This window comes from Astatotilapia calliptera, chromosome 15 (assembly GCF_964374335.1).
Source record: "Astatotilapia calliptera chromosome 15, fAstCal68.1, whole genome shotgun sequence".
NCBI classification, from domain to species: domain Eukaryota; kingdom Metazoa; phylum Chordata; class Actinopteri; order Cichliformes; family Cichlidae; genus Astatotilapia; species Astatotilapia calliptera.
In genome coordinates, this window is record NC_137436.1 from 39,765,616 (window position 1) to 39,780,569 (window position 14,954).

General features: G+C 42.1%; 1 protein-coding gene across 35 annotated transcripts in view; it reads left to right on the forward strand.

Annotated features, from left to right (window-relative positions):
- Positions 1–445: 445 nt before the first annotated feature.
- Positions 446–14,954, forward strand: part of adgrl2a (adhesion G protein-coupled receptor L2a) — a 91,018-nt gene continuing 76,509 nt past the window's right edge. For all 35 annotated transcript variants that reach the window (XM_026194656.2, XM_080290233.1, XM_080290239.1 and 32 more), the window contains exon 1: positions 446–2,416. The gene's annotated coding sequence lies outside the window, so the exon portion shown is untranslated. The remainder of the gene's footprint in view (positions 2,417–14,954) is intronic.

A 14,954-nucleotide genomic window follows, 5' to 3' on the forward strand; every position in this document is an offset into this window, starting at 1 on the left:
ACACATTAACATTTTCAGTTTTGGTTGATTAACAGTATATACTTGATATTTGAAAAGGCTTTGATAATTATGATGTTGTTTTTCACCTCGGCGTGTCTGGGTTGAGTAAGAGCCAGCAGGTATCATGCGCCATTTGGTGAGTGATTACGTGCAATAGTCTGCTACCTTTGCAGGATATGATTACATCACAGTTATTCATTAACAATTGCACATGAACAATTTATGCGCTGGTCAAGAAACTGACTGGGGATCATACGCCAGCAAGACTGTCATTAACAAACAAACAGAAAAATCCTATCTTTGCCTGTTTGTAATCTATAGTGCTGTGCATTTTACAATTCAGTGAACTGAGTACATTCATAATAATAATAATACAAGTCTAATGCCCTCTGTTGACAATCCGAGGAAACATATTCAAATGACTCCAAATGCAAAATGGCAGTTTAAGCTGTTGCAGCCAGAGAGACCACATGTGTTTTTAGTCCCAGCTTATGAATAAACATCTCTCCCAGATATGGATGCCTGTCACTGGATGACCTTTTATTACATCTGTTTTCTCTTTTTTTGTCCCTTGCAAAAACGGCCTGTATTATTATGTAAAATTATGCTTATGAAAACATAAGTCTGCCCCTCTCCTGCGTTCACCTTCACCTGGCAAGCATGACTCAACTTCACATTTCCCCATAGTGGGTGAAAGACAGCGGGCTTTTTTTATATTGAAGCCAGGTGTGTGCCTGCGCTCTACCTGATGTTTAACGGCATTCCTTAACCAGATTACAGCACGCTCCAAGTATTAGCAAGACTCAAATATAAACATAAAACAGCTGTGTTTATTTTTAGATATTGTGAAACCAAAAAGTGGCCCTAATAAAAAACACCAAATAACAGCTGTGCCGATAATTAGATTTTCAAACTTTCATAAATATATATATTTGTTTGTTTTAATAGGAAAAAAAACATATATCAGAGCTCAGCTTCATTACAGAAAGAAATGCTGTGCACGATGAAGTATAATAATCTGCATTTCACCCACAGTGGAGTATAATGTAGAAAACCAATATAACATACTGCATGCAGTAAGGAGTGCCAGGGTCAAAGTCCCAGAAGCCTGAAAAGAAATCCATTGACTGCTGAATGGTGTCATGAATCATGTAAAGGAAAAGAGGAGCGATGAAAAAAAAGAAGGGGGGAAAAATACATTCACGACTCTGAAGAGGTTCTTGATTTGAAAAACTGCTTGGCTCCGCACACGCTTGGCTCTACACACCAGCGGCAGCTTGACCACTGCTGCATGGGCCAGAGTGCTGTCCAAATGGGGCTGGTTTGAGCGAGGGAGAAAAAGGTCTGTGTGCACGTCCGTGTTCTTTTGATGCTTGGTAGTATTACAGTAGAATGACTCCACTGTCATTGGTTGAATAGGCCGGACTGCCTACTGTGACAGAATACGGGCCTCTCATTCCCAAAAGGAAGGCAGTGTCGCTTCTTTAAGCAGAAAAAAAGTGGGGCCAAAAATGAAGGCGCTGCACTCGTAATAAAGCTTTACTTTCTGTATGATGCAGTGGAATAGCCCCTCTGTAGGAAAATAAGCTGAGCACAGTCCTGCCGGGCATGATGATAAGTTGATGAGGACAGTCTGTGATGCGTCTAGACTCCGAGCCGTGGTGGATCTAGAATCCATGTCAGGTTTTAGTGTAGACCTGCGCTCAGACAGCTCCTGCAGTCGGCAGCCTGGTATCAACTGCACTGGCGCTGTTCACTGGAAGCCCGCTCAGCGCTGCTTCCTCCAAGTGTCTCAACACTGTGAGCGGGATCTTTACCAGAGGCTAGCCGCTGAAACTTGCCCAGTCCCCACACAGTATCATTCAGGGGAGCCAGGAGAGCAGCACCGGCGGCGGCTACAGTAGCGGAGAGAGATCTTCGTCTTCTCCCCTCCACCAGACACTGAAAAGCCCCACTCTTGTCTGTCCCTCTCAGTCACTCAAGTCCTTGTTTTTTTGGTCCCCGAGCTTCGCTTCTCTTTGACTCTTGTTGTTACCGCTGCTGCTGCGTCGGGGAGTGAGGGCGCACGCACAGGGAGAGCCGAGACTGTATGAGCCGCTCAGAGGTGTGCATGAGGTGGCTGATGAGTTAGGACTGAGCTCAGAGCAACACCTTGCGTGCCATGGAAGTGTGCGCTCGGTGCAGGGGAATGTACGGGCAGAAAAGGAGACCTGCCGCTTGAAAGCCAGCCTCTGTCCCAGACAAGGCGAGCATGCCTGAGACCTGCAGACTCACTCTCTTCGCTGCAGAGGAGTTCACATCAGACTGCCTTTCCACAATCTGACATTTTTTAAACGAATCTTTTTTATACAGCTCACAGTTTCCTACTCACTGTCTTCAATCAAGCCCCGCGTGGCTACACTGCTTTTCGAGAAAGGTAAGAGTAGATTTTATTTTACCCCCCTCCTTCTGCGCATTAATACCATCAAAACTTATGAAACATCCAAACTGCAAACTAAGGTATAGTAACTTTTACCTTCTGCCTCGGTCACTTCTGAACCTGCGTTTCGAAACTTGTTTAGAAAACGACAGATGGCGAGTCAGATTTTGTGTCTGAGTCAGTTGTTTTAGGAAATTCGCATTATAATAGAGGCGCCATAAGTTTAACGAGACTAAAATAATAATAATGATGAATTTAAAAAAAAAAACAGAGCAACACAGTCTGCAGTGGAGTACCGACGGGTGCCGTGGTTAATTGAAAAGTGCTTAATCAAAACATAAGCAGATGTGGATTGATTTGTTCGGCTGCCGAGTCTGAACGTCTGAATTGAAACAAATTTAAAGTGCGTGTGTGTGTTTGTGAACGTGTGTGTGTGGTAGGGGGGCTCGGCAGCGCAATTTCTATGAACCAGAACACGTAAAGCGTCATTTAATTGGGATTTATGCCTCCAAAGTTGAGGTGGAGTTTTGCTGGTGGTATTGGCCACTGAGGGTTTTTTAAATCCACTGATGGGTCTTGTTGCTTTGAATGGGGATTTACGCTGGAAGCTGTGACCTGAGAAGTGTTGTCTGCCTGTTTCTGGAGAGCATTCACGGGCTAATCCATTATAATTGGGGTTAGGCTATTTGTCCCAAAAAAAAAAAACGAAAGAAAGAAAGAAACAGACAGACAGAAAATAATTCGAGCCTCAACTAGAGATGTAATAATTAGTTTTGCCTCAGAGCTAGCCTGTGAGGCAGTTGGCTCCGAGGGTGGAAGGTGACGTTGGAATGAAATGGTGAAATAAAAAGAAAAAGACGGGAGCATAAAAAATAGGAACTGATTTGGCTTGCTTACACTTAACTCAAACCCAGTGGGCGCAGAGTGGCAGTAAAAATTAGATCCTTTTACTGCGCATTTATTATTTAGGCCCACCGATTCCGAACGTGTCTTGTCAACCATGTGTTAAAGAGGAGGCGGGAGACGCGCACATGCGGTGCGGTGCGTGCCTCTCCTTTTGCTGGAGAAACACACAGCGGTCACCGCTGATGCATGGCTGCCTGGAGCGGAGCAGCAATCTTCAGTGATCGATCAGAGGATTGGGTTAAATTTAGCTCCAGCAGACTTCACATGCCCACAGTTTTTTTCTTCTTCATCTTCTTCTCTTTTGGGGGGTTCAGGACTAACCTTAGGAAGGCGAGAGACTGACCTTCGAATTCCTGCCTGGAGTACTGTCCATAGATGTCCCTCATGTCTGTCTTTAATATATCTGCACAACACATTCTCACGTATACGTACTTGTCCATAGCGGGTTATAGAGTTAGAGTAAAAGAGGATTTTTTCCCCCCTTTTGCCTCGTATATTCTTAGATAATTTTTCAAATGAGAAACAAAATAAACCTAATTGCAAAGTTATTGTTCATCTTCTCATATTCTCCACAAATCCATACTCTCAATAAAAAAGTGTTGAAATTTAAGGAATTTATAAGAAGCATGGCTGCTGCTCCCTGAATACTTTGTTTTTTAGTATTGTGATGATGATTCCATTGCCTTGTACTTGTATTAAAAAAAGGTAAAATTAGGCTAATGTGAGTGCAAATTCCAGCTGTTTGGAAGGAACATATTAGCATATCAAAGTGGTCCTTGCACAATTGAAGGAGTCATATATTCTGCCACTGGTTTTGGCTGATCCTGAAAGGCTTCAGAATGAGTGTGTGAGCTAGTAAAACTCAAGTTTCTTTCTCCATTCTTCTTGTGCACACGTCCCTCTGACATCTTGCATATAACATACGTGCCATGGCATCCTCACAGTGAGTCAGTTATAGTAAACAATGGGGGATGAAAATGACACGAAATTCAAAATGTATAAATGCTGGCGATGTTTGATTCTTGGTTAAAGTAGTAATAAAATTGTGTGATTTTGTGTGGGAGTCTGAAAAGAAATACAGGTCTATCTACACTCAGTGGAAATAATGTAATCTACCTGTGAATGCGTCCTAAAGAAGGAGACTGTCTTCTCAGATGTCGTTGCTTGATATCTTATTATGAGTAGTTTACCAGTATGAGAGCACCTTTTTCAGTCTGTAGCCTCGTTTGAATGGAAGTGCGTCCGGTTTCAAAGAACTGAAGCTGCTCTTGATGTGCCAGAGCCCCACATTGCCTCTATTCGCTTGCATGTTCGTCTCCACTGGCGGATCAATAGAGCCCGGCACACTCCTGTATGGGTCTGAGGGAGACATATCACTCCTTAGTAAACTTTGGTATACCACGCTGTCATAGAACGCAAGGCTCTCGAGCGAGTGTGAAAGGGCGAGTGGGTGTGAACACATCCAAATTTGCCACATTATGGACTCTAGCTCCATTTTCTGCTGGGATGGTCCCCTCCTCAGAACAGCAGCTGAGCTTTTTGGATATTTGACGTGTGGATTAAACAGAAATGACGCAGCCTTCATTGCCTGTCCAGATTTTTTCTAATATCCCAACAAGCCAGACTTGTTCCACTCTGGTTTTATTAAGGTAATTTGTTATCGATTTTATTCACTGTGAGCTTGCACATGCTGACCGGTGGTGGCATTTGCTCACTTTGCTTTGTGTCTCTCTGTCATGAGTGTGGATGTGAGCCTGCGATTGGCGAGCCACTACGACTGATTTAAAGGTTGCTTTGTGGCTGCATGGATAGCTTGTGCCAGCCTCGCACTGTCAGGATGCTCTTCGTTCGTGTGAGCCCATCTTTGCTGTCCTTCCTGCGCATCAGAGTCTTTAGCTAAGGAACAATGACCAATTTAAAAGTGTAGTTGTTGTTGCAAATGATGTGCTAGCTGCTCCACAGCATAATCCACCCCCCAAATAATAAAAGAAATGATGGAGGCTTTGAGTGTGTCAGCAGAAGAGGATTGCAGGGAGTTAGATTTACATCCCATTGCTTATTTGGCGTGTGAATTGTGGGTTTGTGTTTTCAGATGCAATCTTTTCTTTTGCCTTAACCACCTACATGGAGTCATACTGTGCGGATAACTGCTTGCCATTAAAGGGAATAAACAAGGCTGTAAAAGAAAGCTATGGCAAATTTGATGTAATGTGCAGGGCTTTGGTGGGCCAGTGTACCTCCCCTTTCATGACTGATTTTATTTTACGATTGGCAATCAGTAAAACGCTAGTGCGCTAGTGTGTTCCCCTCCCTGCCATTTTGTGAAACATTTGTTTCCACTTGCCAAAGGCCTCTGGTGCAGCGGGGGGATTCGGTGCCCCTGAAATGGCAGGTGAAACTTTCTGCTTGCCTAAATAATTTCCTAGCAGAACATTACTCTGGGAGTGGAAAGTAGGGCTCCATTCAAAGTCTGATGACAAGAAACAGCATGAGCGTTAGCCGATAGATGTCACGATGGTTTGTCTGCACTGGCTAAGTGGCAGTCTCCCTTAGCTTATCTGGCATCTCTTTTTATGAAAGGTATTTGGAGATAAGGCCGTGCAAAGTGCAAAACTGGGTCATAAAATCTCCTTTTTTGTGTGTCCTCTGGTCACAAGATGACTGGGCGTAGCACGCCGTTCTGTTTGCCTTTTTTTACAATGTGTTCAAAACACTGCTCGTATTAGCAACGTGTGTTTAGGTCACTCAGAGAAGTGAAAGAAAATTCTGCCAAGAGATCACTGGGTGGAAATTTGATCAACAAATTGTGATTTAAAAAAAAACATTTTTATATTAATCTCTAGAGGTATAAAAAGCGAGATTGCAAATAAATTATGTTTTTTTTTATTATTTAAAAATATTTTTTCTTAATTTTCAGACCTGACATTGTGGTTATTTTTGATGCTTTTATATATAAGTTGTTACATTTATTCCTATTGTAATTTGAAGAAGGTTGAAACACACACACACACTCACACACACTCACACACACACACACACTCACACACACACTCACACACAGTCTCATTTTTGTGCTATGTGAACAGGACTTGTCCTTATCTGTGCACAGCTGCAACACTATTTGGGAAAATATTCAATTTCAGTGTGACAGAGGAGAACTTGGGAGGCAAGGCTCTAAGCAAACAGCAGTTATTGCGGCTCTGCCATAGCAGCGGAGAGCAAGGCCTGGCTGGGAGAGAGGGGGGATCTGCGGACGTCTGCCAGGGGAAGGAGTAATGTCTCGGCTGGATTATAGGCGAGCGAAGCACATCCACATTTAAAAGCCCCTTTTCCAACAAGACAGGGCTCTTATTTAGGGATGGTGTGGGTAAACACAGCAGAGCAATATATTTCCTCCATATAGGCTGCTGTCCTTGACAATTGTGACTCATTGCAAGTAAGAAAAGTTGCTTCTTTATTTTTTTAACAATGGGATATGGATGTTCTCCAGTATATTCAAGCCGACATTCTTGCAGCGAACAAAAATGGTAAGTCGAGTTTGACATTTCAATATAATTTTACTCGTTTGAGTGGCAGCGCTTTTATTTGCGTTTGCTTCTGGGGCTGTATTTTAAATATACCAAATTATTTACGTACCTGTTTGTTGTTGACTGTTTAGCAGTCTAGTGAACCGGGACCCTCTTAAAGAAATCTGTAGGGAACAGAAACACTGAACTAAAACTAATACATATATATGTATATCTAAAAAAGCAGTAGTTGTTTCTCCAGTGGATGAAAAATGAGCGAAAAAGATGTGAGAATATTTGGTTTTAGAGTTCTTCTTAAGTGTTTGGATATTGATCTACTGGGAGATGATTCAGAAAACGATACACTGAAGCATTTTGGAATCCATCAAAAACACACAGCAGTGTTTCCAGTGTTAAAATACTCTAAAAAGTCAAAGTGACCTGCAGGTAGATCCACTCCCATAAACGGTGCACTTCCTTATTTGCAGCTAAAGTCCTGCCAAATACATGTTTTGTTCTGCTTTTTTTTTTACCGCCCCCATCGTTGCATATTTTATTCTATACGTTTATTTGTTTAGGCGGTGGTTTTCTTTCATGATATTTTATTTTACAGTATGTAGTTAGGGAGTGCAGAAGCTTTGTTCTTGTAACGTAGCTGCCAAGTCAGATGGAGTTGAGCGTCTGGTCTGGGAGTTTCAGAGGAATATCACAGGCATGGTAAGTTGCTAAAAACTAAGCTAATCAACAAAATAATTGTCTGTTCAATTGCTACCATGCCAGAGACATCAAACACAGCCGAGGTTGAAAAAACAATCAAATTATCTCTTAATGATTGCTCACGCTGACAGATGAGTGCTCGTGAGTCGGTTTTTGTTTGTAGGCGACATATGCGAGGAAGAAGGAAATTCTGCGGTCTCTCTCGCGCTCATAAATTCTGTGTACATTTTAATAATCTACATAGATATCCATCATCACCTGTAATGAAAACAATTTTATCTTATTATGTGGTTTTTGGCAGTGAAACAGAGAACTGTATTAGTCTATTAATTTCCTGCAGTGAATCATGAATCCTGCTGCTTTTATCCTCGCAGCACCCTCCATGTGTGGTCCACAAAAATGTTTCTATTTCCTCTCCAAACTAAAGTTTGGCCCCTATGCCGGCTCTCCCCTCCTCCTCACCCCCCCTCCCCGCCACACACCCTCCCTCTCTTTCTCTGTCTTTCTCTCTCTGCGTAGATAATGTCTCTGCAAATGATTTAACCGCCCTCGTTGAGGCTCCTTCCAGTAATTGAACAAGCAGAGACTGGGTGCTTTACAGGAAAACAATAGTCATATTATCTCAGATCTCTACTACTCTCAGATTCAACAAAACACAAGGTTGGACTGGACTTTGTGGACTGCTTCACATCTGAATTGAAGAAAAGAATCAGGTTTGCTTTCTCTTGTCCAACGGGAGAAAAAAAAAATGAAAAGGGCCGCGGGAAAATGGGTGCCATTACTTTACTCAGTGCATGTGGGCTAAAGTGCAGCCTCAGGTAGCGCTGCTAATAATTAGTCACAAATATGCTTTGATAAATGGTGATAATAAATCTCAAGGTGCCACTGGAATTATTATTGATATTTTTATTGTTATATTTATTATTATGCACATGGCTGAATATGAAAATGTGGCTGAAACCTCCACGTTTGAGCGTGATTGCTCCGGGTTGGTATTTGTTTTGCTTTTTGGCACAGCGAGGGGAGCTTTGATTGTGTTGCTGTGGAGCTGAATTGACCTTGTGTGTCAGAATGAGCTTTTTCTACGCCTTGTTTCATACGCAGCACTGTTAGGCTGAAATGGCCTTAGGAGGAGTTGTTCTTGACAGAGATGCATTGTTTCAGGCAGCCAATAAACCACTGCACTGAGTGGCTACATCTGTGAACCTCATCTTGACTACAGTGTGGGGCTAGCAACAACACGGCAACTGTCACGGCTGCACCTGCTGCTGTCTCAGTACAGAGCCTCCCTCTCTGTTACCCATAGAACCGCATCACTCTTTTCCCTGTGACAAGCCAGAGGCAATGGTCTCTGCGTAGGTCAACTGAGGAGAAGCTTCTTGGGAAAACATTTTGAAGGCAGAGGACAAAATGTCAGTCCTCCCCCCCAAAAAAGAGAGATGTTAAAATAAAGTTTCTGCCCCGAAGGCCGGGATTTGGTTCCGCTGGAGCTCGGCTATAAAATTCTGTAAGTCTATAAAACATAGAGGGGCTTGTTTAATAAAACGTGCCCAACACTTGAGGGTCCATTTTTCAGCGCATTTGTCCAGCCACAGGAACGGTCTGGGATATGACAGCAAGCTGTCCCTCCATGATAATGTGAAGGATGAATGCAGATAAATGGAGCCGACTCTTCTGTACACACACGCCGCATGTTTGTGTATCGAGGCCATTCAGAAGATGATCTGATCAGCTACGAAGAGATTCAGGGGCATTAAAGGCTTTTAAATCTCATATGTACACATATTTGCCGCGCCGCTGTTAAAAGTCACAAAGCCGGGCTCTGGTGTGGAAATGCACGAGTAAAACTCAGGTTTGTGCGTTCACATTGCACGCTTCAGTGAGTACCTGAAAGAGAACGCAAGAAGCAAGAAAATATTTTGCAGAAAATGACTAGCGAATCGATTGTACATGATAACACAGCCATCATGCTGTCTCAGAAACAAGATTATTGGAGGGGAACAATGCCGAGAGAATTTTCAGCCAGGAGAAGTGATGCAACGTGTCCACTTTCCTGCCAAATTGAACTTAGGGGTGTGAAAAGCAATGCAAGGATGTGTGGAATGGGTCTGACGTGCATGCAGACAGTGTGGGATTAACACAGGGAAAGATTGAGCGACAGTGGCCGGTGACTTCTCTTTACAGCTTTGCTTGTACAGCTGTGCCAGGCCTGGCATTCACTGCTGCCTGTTGGATCCAACTCCTCCTCTACTGCCGTGGGGGTGAGGTAATGAACATCTTAAATACTGCAGAGAAGTTGCTCCTGAATGTGTGTGTGTGTCGATGGAGACGTCAAATTATTCATGTATTTATAATGAAATTTGGAGTGCTTAATATTGACACCTCACTGCGTCTCTGTACTGATTTGATCTTTTTGGCATTTGCACAGGAAAAAGACATATACAGGCTGCCCTAATAATTCATCGTGCCTCCTTCTAAATGAGGTGTGAGGCAGCTCTGCTGGTGTGAATTCTGTTATAAATCACACATACCCTGACTGCTTTATCCATTAGAGCCACCGGTTTGTCTAATTCAGTCCACAGCAAACCGGTTTAAGTAATTAAGATGAGTGTGAGAACTGCAGCTTATACTTCACATCTGTTATGTTGTGACTGAGCAGGACGTGCAGAAGCAGAAGAAATGCTATTAGTTGCACAACTGCAATAAAACTGAGGATGCTCACCGTATAGATTCCTTGCAATAAGCGCAAACAATAACAGCATGTAATAAATATTTAAGGCTAAAATTTCATTACTGGCCAAATGTCCAGTATCTCCGTAGGTGGCAAAAATGTTCTTCTTTGTTGTGTTATAATGCATTTTTTTAAGCTGCTACATTTTTACATATATTATTTTTGATTATTTCAGAAATTAAAATTGAACGATATTTGGATTTCTCTTTGTAGTTTAAGAGTTTTATCGCTTTGCTTATTTCTTAAATAACTTTAAAAATTAACAATAATTTGAGGTGTGTAAAAAGCAGCCTCGCAATGCTGTAACATATTTATTGCTCGATAAACAAAAAATTTTAAAGGTGTAATTTTAGTTTGTTCAAGAAAAAAAAAATAGGTCAGGTTTTGTGTTTGGTGGATATTTCGTGTGTGTGTGTGTGTGTGTGTGTGTGTGTGTGTGGCATGAAAAGAGATAAATGAGGCCAAAAAATGCCATGACCTGCTAAGAAATAAACAGATAAGCCAAAGCAGGGAAAAAAGTAGTTTTATCTACTTTATAGCTGTGTTTTTGTACTGGGACCATTAAAGCGAACATGTGTTCACATCCTTATAAATCACCCAGTGATAAAATGAAAGCAAGGTTAAATGATGACCAGACAGAAAGCTCTGAGCAAGCTCTACAAATTCTCAAGTACTGCATCTGTGCCCGGCAACACATGTTTCATTTTTAGCTTCAGCATCAGCAGCTGAACCAATGTGATGAGTGCTATTTTGTAGTAGTTGATGGAAATGGGGAAAAAAAGCTGTGTAAAGAGGACAGTCAAATGGGTGGGTGGGGGGGCAGAAACTGGTGCTTTTTTTTTTTTTTTTTTTTTTTGTCGTTGCAAAAAGTGGAGCCAGTGGCATTTCTGTCATTCATCAGCTCGAGCTGATTACTAGTGAGTCTGGAGTGAGCTGACAGGAAGTGGCTCCTGCAGCCATTACCATCAGCCCGGCCCGGGGGTAGGCAAGAAGCTTCAACTCCAAGGAGGCAGAGACGTGTCTAAAGAATGGAAAAGTTTCTCTGTGCTCCCTGAAAACATCTCTCTGGGTATCAGGGTGAGGTAGTAAATTTTGCCTAAATGTTTAGCTTGTTTTTATTTATGTTTTAAAGGTCTACCTAAGACGAACATTTGCTCTGTAAACGGTGGTGTTGAAATGTGGGTTCCAGACACCAAAGCTGAGCCTTAACAATCAGCGAGAGATGGTGAATGTTGCAGACGCTGCAACGCCTACTCGTTTTACAGTTTACTGCAAGGGCCAAAAAATAGAGACGAAAAAAAGGGATCTTTTATTCTCTCACCTGAAAAGGCTCGAGGCTCCCGTGGAAGCAGCGTGGAAAAAGCAGGATTGTGCAAGCATTACTTGGAGACGTTTTCTGAAAGTCACTGCCCATAAGACTTTCTCAGGTGCATGCTTGATATTTAAATGATAAGTGAATTCAGACACAATTCATACAACTGGAGCAGCAGCAGGCTCAAAAAATGCCAAATGTTGCTGCAGATGTTTTGGTGTAAAAAAACCCAGGAGGATGACATGTTAAATGTATTGATTTTATTCTGTAGTTACCTTTCATAACATTAAGTCCTCCATATACCCATTTGTTTTCAGTGTTAAAAAACATATACGAGTTACCCACAGTCAGTATTAGGTTGCACCTTCCAGTCTTTTCAAGCTTCCTGGATTTTCATGTTTTTGCAAAGAGCGATATTTAAAGAAAACACACAGAGCAAAAGGTTGCAAGCAGCATCTCTTATATTTAATGTGGAAATTCCAGAAAGTTTGCATGCTACACATTCGGCTGCATTTTAATTAATTTCATAAATACGTAACTGTTTCCTCTTTTGTAAATTCACCTCTTTCTCACCTCTCTTTCACATCCTTGGTATCCATGAAGATGAATTGCTGTTGCTAACAGGAACGGGTTCATCTTAGCTAGCCGCTTTAGTCGCATAAATCCTAACATTTCATCTGCGCGGCTCGCTTCATTATGTTTCTCCGAATGGTGCGTCTTGTTAAAAAAAAAAAAGAAAAAAGAAAAACAGCGTCCATATTGGCGCTTGTTGTTCTTCAGAGGATAGTTTTCCTCCCCAGCAAGAGTCCTTGTCAAAGTGTTTTGCTCCTCTGCCACTGTGGGGACTTTGTGTTCTCACTCACTTCATATTCATAGTGAGTCTCATTCTTCTGTCATTATTCTGTATAACTTAGAACTGTAGCAATTACACTTCAATGGATTACCTATGCAGACATGCAGAGATTAAAATCTTGGCTTCCTGCTACCTCAAACCGCGGTGGTTCAAAGCTACAACCTGCTCTGCAATCCGCTATCGTTTAGCAGAGCACAAAATTGGTCAACCTCTCATAGTTTGTTTGGGAATTTGAATCCCTTTGGTATTCAAAACAGGAGGACCTTATGACAGGGAGATAATTTCACAGTGAATGTTTTATCGCAGTCTGCTTGACAGTCTCCTGTATTTGTCTGCTCTCTCTCTCCTTGTGTCTTTGGATTCCCTGACTTTGGTCCAGTTATTCGAAGGAGAAAAAAAACAACAACAAAAGAAAGCCCTGTTTATCCCCCCCCCCCTTTTTTTTTTTTGTTATCACAAAGGAACAAACACATATTAAACATACACAAGGTGCAGAAGCAGTGATTGCTGTATCTGCTGTCCTACTGTGGGTGGCAGGGGACGATAACATAAGCCACCGATTCATTTACATATTTTTTCTTTATTCATGTCAAGCCCAAATCATGGTCAGTTGGGAAATGAGGAACATTGGTGAAAAGAGATGTTTTCGCCCATAATGAAGATTTTTTTATCCTCCTGTGGCCTGCCACGTGTTTAAATTCGGGCAAAGTGCAACAGCAGCAGCGCCGCTCTTACGTCAACTGCACGCAAGTTTTCTTTAATCATCCAAACTGCAGTTGAAACTTTTCCACCTATTTTTAAAAAAATCGAATCTCTCTCTCAGTCTCAAAGAAGGCTGATCCATTGTACAGTGAGCAGGCGGGAGCGAGAACCTTAGTTATTAAAATTGGGGGAGATGGAACGAGCCAATCTTGGCTTGTTTGCATCACAATCCCCCTCGCGCTGCTGATGTTATGCAAATGAGGACGGTAGAGAAAGCTCAGCCCCAAAACTGTCCTCTCCCTTTCACAGCTGAAGGTGGGCAGAGGGCAAGGAGTAGTGACACTGGAACGGCACGAGGAAATCTAATGAAGCAGCCTCCCCAAAAATTCAAAGCAACCCAAATTACTCGCTTATGTCGTGCTGCTGTGTATAAATGCCATATTAGATGCTTTTTTTCTTTAAAAAAACTAACTATGTAGTCTCACCCCTTTTTCACTCTTTTAATGAAAATATGTTTCATGTTATTGTGCAGCAGAGTGTGTAAAACATTCATTTGTGAGCGGCAGCAAAATGCCTTTTAGACATTTTCTGTATCTTTAAAAAAAAGGCCAATATACATTCATCGGTTTAAAAAGCACCGTTACCTGTCACGGCAGTACTGAGTGAAGATTTAGGGCTGACAAGTGATTGCATTCAGGAAAGACTACACCCACTTCTTTTGTCTAAGCTTCCTGACGAGACACAGCGCTATACCTTGTTTAGCTTGACATACGCCGCTCCCCCTGTCTGACAAAGGCATTCATGCCATCTTTTAGATTGGAAATAGATTCGGCAGTAGTGGGATAGAAATGCGCTCGGATGAAGTACGCTACTGTACATCCACTGCTGAAATCATTCGTACAGTATTGCTTCTCTTCCTGTTTAGCTGATGACTGAGATGATGCAGTGGCCCTTTTGGCTTTGGCTTTGTCCTTCCCCTGAGCCACAGAAAGGTTAAAAGCATTAATTAGACATTAAGCATAGTGCCTCTAATCTGAAAGAATTAACATTCTTCAAAAATATATACATTTCCACAGTAACACAATAACTCGTTTTACAGGATTTGATGCAATTTTTGCCAATTTTTGCCTCTGATGCATCAACAAATACAGAGAAATTGTATTAGGGGCACTGCAGTGAGCTGAGTCTAGGTAAAAGCTCCTATTAAGACATTGTTAAACATAAAAGCCACAAAGGAGAAGATGATGCAGACTGTCCGGAATGTAAATTCAGCGTATGCCAAGTATTTACTTAATGACATATCTGTCAGTCGAGGTGCACTGAAAACATTCCTTCGTTTTTCAGTTTCTCTGCTTCTCGTCGCCTAGACGAAAAAAAGTCGCAAATAAGTGTCTTATTTTCACGCTCACGCTGCTCCATTGAAAACGCGTCTCTCACAAGTCGTCGTCTCTGTTACTTTCTTCGTGTTTTGTGTTGCTGCCCACTGCCTTAAAAATTAATCATCCTGCTTAATAACGCCTCACGATCACAGTGCATTATTGATGGTGAGTCCTTAGTAGAAGGATGAAGCGAAGGTTTTACCCATTCAGCTGCTCCGTTTGGAGGGGGGCAGAGGATCACAAAAGCTGCTTACTGGTGCATATCCGTGTAAATACGGCGCATTATTATCATAGACTAAAAACCAGGCCTTGCGCTTCCAAAAGGTCTTGGTCCCTCTTTTGCAAACAGCCATGTTGTTTTAGATGAGAGGTGACTCATATGTAGAAAAAAAGGTTGTGTGTAGCGGACGTTAACCCAACTTTTATGCT